Genomic DNA, 11,930 nt, shown 5'->3' with positions numbered 1-11,930 from the left:
TTGTAATAACTATTTGTAATAACTGTTATTGTAAATCGTATTGTTGTTTGTATATTAAAACATTTGTGTTAAAAAAGAAAACTGTTTGTATCAGTCTCGTTGGCAAATATCATAAATTGGAGATATATCGGCTTATATTTAAATACTAAATCCAAAGTACAATTTAACTACTAAATTTAACTTATCACTTAGCTCAATTTCAGACCATTTGAAATTCTAATAAGTAACAATTAGTAATAAGTGAAGAGTTGTATTTCTTTTATTTCAATTCATTGTAAACAAATGAGCCTCTAACTCTGACTTCAAAGCTTCTCTCCACCCCCCAGTGACTGAGCGGCAAGTTTTATAATGCTAAAAGTCTGGTTTCGATACCCGTGGCACAGCTTTGCGCTGATCATCAAAACGGTCAATCACTCAAACACCTAGTTGCACATATTTCGATTATTTAATCGGCTTTGTCGGCTACTTTTCACAACATGATGGAGCACCCCCTGGTAAAATATACCATTGGTTTGTTTGGATTTCTCGCAAAGCTACACGAGGGATATCTGCGTCAGCCCGTCCTTAATTTAGCAGTGAAAGACTTGAGCCTAGTAGAGGGAAGGCAGCTAGTCATCACCACCCACTGCCAACTCTTGGGCTACTCTTTTACCAACGAATAGTGGGATGGACCATAACATTATAACGCCCCTACCACTGTCTGGACGGGGAGTCGAGTGCCTTAACCACCTGGGCATGCCGGGCCTAGAATATTCCATAACTTAATGAGACATTCATTGTCTGAAGTATGTGAATAAACGTTTAACAATAACATATGGTCCAGTTTCCGAAGTTATTTCATGAAAATAAATATTAACCCCAATCTACAAAAAAAGAAAAAAGTTTTTACATGCTCTTGAGTAACAATAGCATTATAACTGATACTATGTATTGTAATATCACAAGCAATTCAAGTAAAATAGATTCAAATAAGTGCATAATAAGTCAAAATACATTTATATTGAGATATTTATTTCACTTACCCTCAGTTCTCCAGAATTCTAAATATACTGAACTTTTCACGAACTGTGGATTTAGAGAAATAGGTTCTGAAAATCATAAAAACAAAACTTAGTTTGTTCGAACATGAAATTATCCTGTTTTAAAAGCATTCAGATTGTTTTGCGCATAACAAGAAACACTTTTGACTGGAACTTTCCCGCCGTAAAACCATCCAAAGTTTAAACAAAACACATAAAACATGAATTACTAATACTGATAATACGTTATAACAGACCACAATGTGGTATCCAACAGAACTCATGATCACCTACGTGAAAAGGTTTTATTTAAGTGTTTGATCATTTTCATATTAACGCACTCTATTAATGCTGAATTATTATTAATTATTTTTGACAAAAAATATTTAATTTCGAAAACACCTTCACTGATGCATGCGTTTTCAAGCCCAAAACACGATACAAAACATATTTTGTCTTTATAATTTGCATTACTACGTAAAAAGCCCAATTACCTAAGCCTCGTATGGCACAGATAACTTTGAGAAATGAGTTGGACTTGAATTTAAGTCATGTACCAGAAACTCATGTACCGTAACAAACAAACAAACACCAGTAGCTTGTGGAACAACTTTCGAACGAACACAGAAATCTTTTGTTTTTTCCTTTGCTGTAATTATATTTGTTTCGTGTACTTACACGTACATTTGTATTTTGCATGTCAGGTTTATCGAGAGGAAGATATATATTGAAGTTGAAGGGGTGGAAGGTAAGTGAAAATTCAGTTATAGAACAGAAAATAAAATAATGGAGGGTTTACACATTTTCTGAAGTTTCATGATTTTCATTAACATTTTCAGAACGGACGTAACATATTACTTCTTCTTCTTTTTTCTCTTTATGTTTGATCTATCACTAAATTTATCTTTCACCAGGTGTCGTTTTTGATATTCTGTCTTAGTTGAATAATCAACAACAAAACTTGTTTCATGGAAAATTCAAGTTTTTTTTGTCAGATAATTCTTGATCAAACATTTATATTAATTAATTATGAATATACATAGCTCGTGTCCCTTGACAATAATAGTAACGCAAAAACTTCATAAATCTCACTTTATCGTGTTAATTTTACAAGTAAAGGAACTCGCAGTACTCACGGCATTTATTTCATTGATCTTGGAAGCTGTAAGAAAATTGTTTTCACTTTTGAGTGAACAGACTGTCCCAAGAAATATATACGTTTTTACACTTTTTGTATTTTTCAATATTTTCTCTCATTCTTAATTTTTGTTCAGGTTTCAGAAAAATTAATTGATAACTTTAAAAAATTAAATTGGACACCGAACTCATAAAAATGTAGGTCGCATTTTTGTGGGAAAGGAATGTGAATCCCGATTTTGTTTGTTTGTTTTTAGAGCAAAGCCACGTTGGGGAATACCGCGGGGAATAGAATCCTGGGTTTTAGCGTTGTAAGTCCGTGAACTTACCGCTGTCCTGTCGAGTGACGCGAATACTGAACTTTCGGATCTCCAATTTAGTTAATCACTGGCACGTTCAGCTCTTCAGACGATCAGAATTTGGGAAGAGGGCGGAAGCAAGGAAAAAAAGGTGTGAAACTCGTAATAATGAAAAAAAAAATCAAATGTTTTATAACTCCTCTGAGCTATTCCAGAGAGCCCCAGAAAGTTTCATAGTGATTACAGTTAGGAATTAAGACAGCAAGCAATAAGAGGCAATATTGAAATGACTGTCAAATTCGTAAAAATGCGAAATCGAATGAATTAAGGGGCTTTAGAATCTCTCTGGGGCGTACTCAATAATCACTGAAAATTTCGTGGTGATAAGATGTTGGGAAGTTAGAATTTTTTTCGTTAAAGGTAGACAAAGAGACAGGTACAAATTCCTTTGCCACACACTACAGCCTATAGGAGGCCTAATTCTTAAAACCTGAAAACAAAGCTTAAACTCTGTACTTATTAAAAAATATAATAATGGATCATAGGGTTGTTTAAATCATTCAGATTTCGAAATTCAAAGCTACTAACGCAGAGCCCTTTCATCAAATGAGTAATTTCACAATGTGGATCTGGCATGTCCTTCATTGTTGTCGGATGTTTTTCCTATTATTAAATCATAGGATTGGGTATCCACGGATGACAAAATATTGTCAGATAGAAAGGGTAAGATAAGTAAGTGTGTAGTATAGAGAAGAATTTAATGGTTTTATTAACAGTCAAAAAGGATCTACTTTTGGCATTTGGAACGTCACCAGTTCAATACACAAAATGTTGGTTTTTGTACAGCTGCGGCGACTCACACAACCACACTCAGACCTAAATCACACTGGATCAGATCACTACATGCCTTGGCTGCTTAAGTCAGAGTATTTCAGATGAGCTGCAAATGTCTGTTCTGCATCATCCACCAGCAGCCATTCAATGAGGGAACCACACGCTGGGCTTGGTGTAAGGTTGTCCAGATGCTACTGTTATTTTCGCAGGACATCCCAAAGGGAAAAACATATTATTTAATCCAAGAGAATATATATATATTTTCTAAGGAACATGTCATAATATTTAAATTATAGTTGAGTTTACCTTATGTATTTCAAAGATGGATATAAATTGTAAAATATGCGATATCATATTCAAACATGAAATAATTTTTCTTATGTTCAGCAATAATGAACTGCATGATACATGGCAGCATAACTTTACTTGGGTGGATGATATGTTTAATAGGTCACAACCTTTCTGGGTAGCCCGGCATGGCCAGGTGGTTAGAGCGCTTGTTTCACAATTTGAGGGGCACTGGTTCGAATCCCCGTCCCACCAAGCATGCTCACCCTTTCAGCCGTTGGGGCGTTATATTGTGACGGTCAATCCCACTATTTTGGTAAAAGAGTAGCCCAAGAGTTGGCGGTGGGCGGTGATGACTAATTGCCTTCCCTCTAGTCTTTCACTGCTAAATTAGGGACGGCTAGCACAGATAGCCCTCGTGTAGCTTCGCGCGAAATTCAAAACAAACAAACAAACAAAACCTTTCTGGGCCAACAGTTCCCTCCTTGACACATTGACGAACGTTAAGATGCTAGTTTTATCGTACATAATCATTATGAGTCACCCAAGATGCCGAAAGTGCAGTTATAGTATGCATGCATACTATGTGTTTTCTTCCTTATTTTATGAAACATTTTTCATATACGCTTGGCCGAGAAATCGTTGAAATATTTTCGTTCTAGTTATATTTTTTTCCTTTTATGATCTCTTGCAGATGATACCTACTTTGCCCTCAACTTTGCACATTATACAAAACATACCAACGGCAGCAATGTTCTTCACTGGCAGGCTAGATAACATCTAGAAGTTACAGACTGATAACATCTAAAAGTTACAGACTTCACTATTTTGTATGAGAGCAACAAGTCACATGGTAACGCGCATCTTTATGGATGGATCCAACGTTTCCTGTTAATAAAGTGTTGGATTCACATCAGCTTTACTAGGTTTCTAACGTGCGTTGGTTGACCGGAAAAAACATCTAGAGAGATAAAAGCTACTGAGTGATTTACTGATCCTGTAGAATGTGACTACCCTGTATCTATGCACACTCTTTCTTTACTTTGCAATGATAAAAAAGATCGCGTTTCACATTACATCACGTGCCCAGTATGTTTATTTCCATTGCTTCAAACACAGTCATTAAGCTAAATTCAGACTTATTTCACAATTTTCATGATTGATTCACCCATTAAAACATACCTATCTAATACTGGCGCTGAAATCAGTTTCACATGAGACAATCACATAGTGAGGAAGTGTCGACTGGCACATAGGGGTTCTTATGCATAAGAATGAATACTGCCAATACCCGAGAAAAGTTTTTCCAGTCCTGATTTTGCTCTCATTTTGTCCCAACTGATGAATGAGGATGTGGTGTAATATTCACTGAAAGCTTGGCATATAGGCAAAACAAACGACATGTCCCTGCCAAGTTTCTTGCAAATGTTATTCATTTGCAGAGATGAGTGACAGAAGTCTTATTTACCCCAAAGGCCACTTATAGATCAGTCTTAGAAAAAGGTTGCAATAGGGCAAAGATCTGGCCATATAGAATTACACTTATGTCAGTATTTACAGCTTGGACCGCGATCCTCTTTGCACTTTTCATAAGCGCATACAATAGTATTCACTTCATCGAGCCCCCCAGTGGCACAGCGGTATGTCTGTGGACTTACAACCCTAGAAACCGGGTTTCGATACCTATGTTGGGCAGAGCACAGATAGCCCATTGTGCAGCTTTGTGCTTAATTCCAAACAAACAAACACTTCATCGAGAGTGCAATTTTCCATGGACCTATCACTGCCTCTTGTGGGGTCCAGCATGGCCAGGTGGTTAGTGTGCTCGACTCTCAATCTGCGGGTCGCGGGTTCGAATCCCCCTCCCACAAACATGCTCGCCCTTTCAGCCGTGGGGGCGTTATAATGTAGCGGTCAATCCCACTATTCGTTGGTAAAAGAGTAGCCCAAGAGTTGGCGGTGGGTGGTGATGACTAGCTGCCTTCTCTTTAGTCTTACACTGCTAAATTAGGGACGGCTAGCGCAGATAACCCTAGTGTAGCTTTGCGCGAAATTCAAAAACAAGCAAGCCTCTTGTGATAATAGATGAATCTGCGGTTGTATATGTTTATCCTGCATTAAGTCACCTTCTCTGATAGTTCACCTGCTGGTCACCTGCTTTGATAGGTCACTTGCTGGTCACCTGCTCTGATAGGTCATCTGCTGGTCACCTGCTTTGGTAAGTCACTTGCTGATCACCTGCTCTGATAGGTCATCTGCTGGTCACCTGCTCTGATAGATAAGTGAAGAGCTCCTCCTTGTTTGATGACAAGTGTCATTTCCTCCAAATAGCTATAAATGTTCTATATAAAACTGAATTTAGAGCTCAGTCTGTAGTTCTGGACAACGTGAAATTATAAGACATTTTGGAAATATAACAAGACCAGAACTAAAACAATGTCAGGTTGATTGGCAATTATAGCTTCATATCAGTAATGGCCAGTAAATTCTTTGTTCTGTATAATGATACCAATAACAAACTAACTTTCTCTCTTCTGAACAATAAGAGTAAAAATTGGAGTAGAATAATAAATGATCGTAATGTGACATCAAATAAGTCCAAACTATAGCGCAAAGTATACAGTATTATCTTTTATCTGTCCACTACGTCCGTAAACTTACCGCTGACCCACTGGAGGATTGTAACAGAAGAAAGATGGAACAAAGATATATTGATTGTAAATATGACATAAAAAAATCTATGTAGTCTTTAAAAGTGTTCTACAAGACTACAACTCCAAATATTCAAAATCTGTTACTTAAGGCAATAATTTTGAAAATATAACGCCATATTAGCTTTCTTTTGGTCTGTTTTGTGGAACTTCTTTTATGAATCTGTATATATATATATATATATATAAGCCACCTCACTATAGATTCAGGACTTAAAAGCTGAAGTAAAGAGCTTAGAAAACAGATCCACACAGCAATAACATTTTTAGATCTAAATTTGGTGGATGAGCAAATTTCTTAAGGAGGTCCAATGGTTGCAAAAAACTCTTGGATTTTTTTCTAAAGTGAAAATGCAATAATAATTTTAGCTTGGCATTGAATTGTTCTATAACTTTACTGAACACACAGTGAAAGTGAAAACCAGGAACTCTACTTTATTGTCAGATTCTTCTAAAATTCTTCTTAGAGGGGAGAGACAATTGGCCATCTCTCCCTTCCACACTCACTCACATTTGGCGTCTCTGGATTCATCTCAATTAACATGACTTAAAATCAGGTCAGGAGTTTGAAAAAAATACAAAATGTTAAAAATCGATTAACACTCGTTATTTTTTTTAAATAGCCTTTAGCTAAGTTGAGCGTTAATAGTACTTTAAAACAAAAGAAAATTTGAGGAAATGATGGTAGGTAATGCTTACTTGCCATGCTTTACAAACAAGTACCTTGTTGTTTATTTTTTTTGAATCTGTCATTTTCGGAACTTGTCTGTAATATTATCTAAAGCTATATACAGTATATATATATGACTTAATGCAGGATAAACATATACAACCGCAGATTCATCTATTATCACAAGAGGCTTGTTTGTTTTTGAATTTCGCGCAAAGCTACACTAGGGTTATCTGCGCTAGCCGTCCCTAATTTAGCAGTGTAAAACTAAAGAGAGGGCAGCTAGTCATCACCACCCACCGCCAACTTTTGGGCTACTCTTTTACCAACGAATAGTAGGATTGACCGCTACATTATAACGCCCCCACGGCTGAAAGGGCGAGCATGTTTGTGGGATGGGGATTCGAACCTGCGACCCGCAGACTGAGAGTCGAGCGCCCTAACCACCTGGTCATATATAAGTGATCATAAAAAACAGTCGCTTTCGAACTACAAGGAAATAAATACGTTTACAGACTTCCTGTTATTTCAGACGTCAAAATAAATATGTGCTCATAAGATTATAACAGTGAACTTCCTTAGACTGTAAAATATGTTAACCCTGACAAGACTTAAAAATTCTAATCAAGTAAAATATTTATATTAATATCACACCTTATTTGAAATTATATTGCTTTACTATTTATTTCTTAAGATACATGATTATGAAATACAATACACAAGGATAGAAAAGTGTAAAGGTTGTACCTGAAACCACAAATTACATGTCTTGAGCTTTTTCAGGCGCTTGACTAGTAATCTGAGGGCCGCGGGTTCGAATCCCCGTTCCACCAAACACGCTGAAAGGGTGTTATAATGTGACGGTCAACCCCACTATTCGTTGGTAAAAGAGTAGCCCAAGAGTTGGCGGTGGGTGGTGATGACTAGCTGCCTTCCCTCTAGTCTTACACTGCTAAATTAAAGACGGCTAGCGCAGATAGCCCTCGTGTAACTTTGCGCGAAATTCAAAAACAAAACAAACAAAGCGCAGATAGTCATCGTGTAGCTTTGCGCGAAAGTCAAAACAAACAATCCTTGTGTTCATACTTATATGCTGTTTTATAATTCTGACGTCATCATTAGTTGGCAGAAATTTTAGTATGCACATTCTCTTGAGATGTTTTTCATAGGTATAACAATAAAATTATTGTTAAAGATTTGCTAAGACAATAAAAACTACGTTAAAATGCTGTAAGAAACATAGTTCGTACATTAAGTCTAATCTCATATAATAGCACATTTTCTTAACGAACGAATTTTTTTGTTTGTTTTGTCAGAATAAAACCACATTGGGCTAACTGTTCTGTCCATCGCGAGGAAACGAGCCTAGAATGTTAACTTTATAAGTCCGTAAACTTACCAATATTCAATTGGGAGACCTGATCGAACGACAATCACCACTTTCGCAATATTCTTGAAGCGCTGGAGCGTGTCCGGATTGTGAACCTGAGGATTAACGTTCGTGCTCTGCCCACCACGGGTATCGAAATCCGTTTTCTAGCGTTGTAAGTCCGCAGACATACCGTTGTGCCACTGGGGGGGGGGGGGGGGTGGATCTATAACAGTGACGGTCTAATTCTACTCTTCGATTACACAAGAGTAGCCTAACAGTAATTACCTTCTCATTTAGTCTTTAAGTAGAAAATTAGAGACGGTTATGAGCAAACAGCACTTTATGTATAATTCTGAAATAAACAGATTTGAAAGCACCAACTACTGATCTGTTAGTGGGAAAAAATCTCTAAATTTTTAATATATGTTAGCTGCCATTGTTCCGTAAGTTTTTAAAAACATTAAAAAATTCCGTTACTCTTTGATGAAGCATTTTAAACTCATTAATATTACGCATAATGATATTAAATTGATATAAGATTCAATCCTCATACCAACGTAATGCATTCGTGTTCTGTTTGACTTCCCTATTGTAAAATATTTTCGAGTTGTGTATGAAAACGATGAAGAATTTCAGTTTTGCAACGTTTTAATAAAACAATGTACAATCCGTAAATCCAAATCGTTCCACTTTGTGTAATTTTATGATCATATAGGTCTATGCTTTACTAAGACGAATAATAAACGTAATTAGCTTTGGACGGTCCAGGGTCGTAGGAAACGATAAGGCTAGTCAGGCCATGGCTTAACCTCTTTTTCATGGCATGTATAGCTACAACTTAAGCATTAAAAATTGCTTCTTTTAATTCAGTACATTACGTTGTGTGTATGCAATATTTATAGTTAAAATGGCAAGATTCAATCTCAAAGCATTAAATTTTCAAAACTTTTCTGAGGGAGCATGCTCCCAGACCTCCTGAAAATGGCATGCTTTGCATGCCGATACTGTGTTTTTCACACATCGTGTGTCACAATGCCTTGACCACTCCAAAATTGCTTCTCACGACAATGGGACCGTAATTAAAAAATTGTGTACAGAATATTTCTATTTGATTTATGAATTGTATGGAGAGCCACTAATGTATGTTATAAGGGCCAGTATTAGAATAATTTTTTCGAGACGATTTTAATTCCAAACCTGCTTCTGGAAGGGAATGTATCGAGCATGACAAAATGTAAGACAAAATTAACACTACTCAATTTAACAACTTATGTGTTAAGCGGTTAACAATTTAAAACGGTATGAAAACACACTATTTATATACATATGCATATAGGTCTCTCCTAGCCCCCATGAATAAACTACAGTATAAATTATTACTGTTCACAACTGATATGTTTCGAGAACTATGAGAAGTTAAGTTTGTCGTTCTAAAACCTTCCTATAGCTTAACTTTAGAGCTGTCAGTGAAAGTCAATAATTTGGAGTAGAATGGAGAATCGAAAACTTGACTTCGTGTTGTTTAAGAATGGAATGATGAGTTAAATATTGGCAATACATTGTGATTTTTTTTTCAAAGCATCTCAACTATACGTAATAAGGATAAATATGTGTCCTTCTTCATGACGTACACTTGGTTCTGTAACAAATCAGGAAATAAGACTTGCATCACGTTCCATCGACCAACCTCTGACAACAAGAATATACTTTTTTTCTATTATTGAGTGCCCCGAGTTTTAAAAATAGCTTTTTTTTTTTCTATTGAAAATGTGTATTCTAAGAAGATATACATAACATGTAGTAATGGATACGTATATTATAATAAAACTGTGAAATTAATTGAAATCTTACAGCCCGAGTTACAGAAGCGTCAGATTTCTATCCCATACCCAGCCAAAGCCCTACATTAGTTACTATTTAATAACTCTTTCACTTTTAGTTGACCCAGCTCCCCAGGTAACATTCACACAACGATTGTTACTACCCATACCTGACCCACTTTAGAATCTGTCTCGTACATCTCTTTCGGTCAGTTAGTTATTCACGCCTTAGTAACATGCAGGATCCGAATAAGAACTCAATTTTTTGGAAATTAGGTCTCTTTTCATGGACTGATGGCCTTGGTTCTCCGCGGCCATGGCCAGTATAAGGGTAATTCCACACCACTTTCATTCCAGTTCATGTGTTTACCCAAAAAACGGGGTTGGAACAACAGACAATGTGCCACAGCTTACAGTTTAGAAAAGAGTAAATGTGAAAGAAAAAAAAGGAACACGCACGCCTTTTCATATAAATGATAATTATTTAACCAGTTTTATCACATAATTTTATTCTTTACCATTCAAAAATATAGGCTGTGAAGGCGGAGCTGCTTCTATAAAAAATATATTAAATACAAATGTTTTCGCTTATATTTTTTAGTAATATTTGGGAGTAATGACCAGTTTCAACAATTCATAAACCCAATTTTTTTCATCAAAATTATATTTTTCGTTCTATGTATCTAAGCAAAAAATATATTCACTCACTTTTGTATGATTAAAATTATAAACACAAACCAGTCCCAAACAACAATACGGTCTGAAGGAAAGAAACAGGAAACTAAACCCTTATAAGAATTAATCCAAAATGCATTTCGATCAAGTCCATTTTTTTAATGACACAACAAGAAGATTTGAAGATTAATTAAAAAAATGTACATCATGTTTAAATAATTTAATTATTTTGTGTTAAGCACAAAGCTACCCAACAAACTATCACTAGTATCGAAACTCAATTTTTAGCATTATCGCTAAGCCATTGGAGGGCATGGATTATTGAAATTTAGCTTTTTTTTTATAAGAATTCCTTGAACTTTTGTTTACCTAATAAAAATAATGTTGTTTGAAGCCTAGAAGTTTCATTATCACCAACTCTGAAAATAATTCACTATTCACCTACATGTCAACAACTCGAAGCCTACGATATTTTTTTTTATCAAGTCACTAAAATAATTTTGTTCCAAGAGATTGTGATGTTTTCGTAAAGAAAACTGCCACTAGCATATGCATATCTTACGATTTCTACCTCCTCATTTTAACACAGAATGTTTCGTTTATTTAAAGTCTATGCAAGTTTTCATAACACGTGGTTAAGAAAGTCACTAAATTCTTTTTTTTTACCTTCGTTAGTCTATAGAGGGAGGGAATAACTATAAATTGCACATTATGCAAGAATGTAGACGACAGCTAGTGTCCTCTAGTGGGAGGTCAGATAATATCTCAAGGTTATACCCTCTCCTATGTTTGAATGAGAACGACCAGTCATATGGGTTATGCTAGTCATTCTGGGCAAGATGAATTAGATTTAAAACATTATGGAATATATTTTGATAGGGTAAAAATTCTTGTTCTTGATATTAAGTGAGTTAGCTGAAGTAAAGATATTTTGAGGGAAGAAAAACAGAAAATCAATTCACAAATACAGTAAAAAGGCGACTGTACAGCGTCCAGAAGGAAAGTACACACACTGTATTTTATCCTTAGCTTAGTAAACATTGTTTTCATTTTGTGTCACCCGTCGTGTCTATCCTGTTTAATTCTTTGCTTTGAGGAAATCACT

This window comes from Limulus polyphemus, unplaced genomic scaffold, assembly GCF_000517525.1.
Source record: "Limulus polyphemus unplaced genomic scaffold, Limulus_polyphemus-2.1.2 Scaffold102, whole genome shotgun sequence".
NCBI classification, from domain to species: Eukaryota; Metazoa; Arthropoda; class Merostomata; order Xiphosura; family Limulidae; genus Limulus; species Limulus polyphemus.
The sequence above is the reverse complement of the archived record's forward strand: the minus strand, read 5'-3'. Positions refer to the sequence as shown.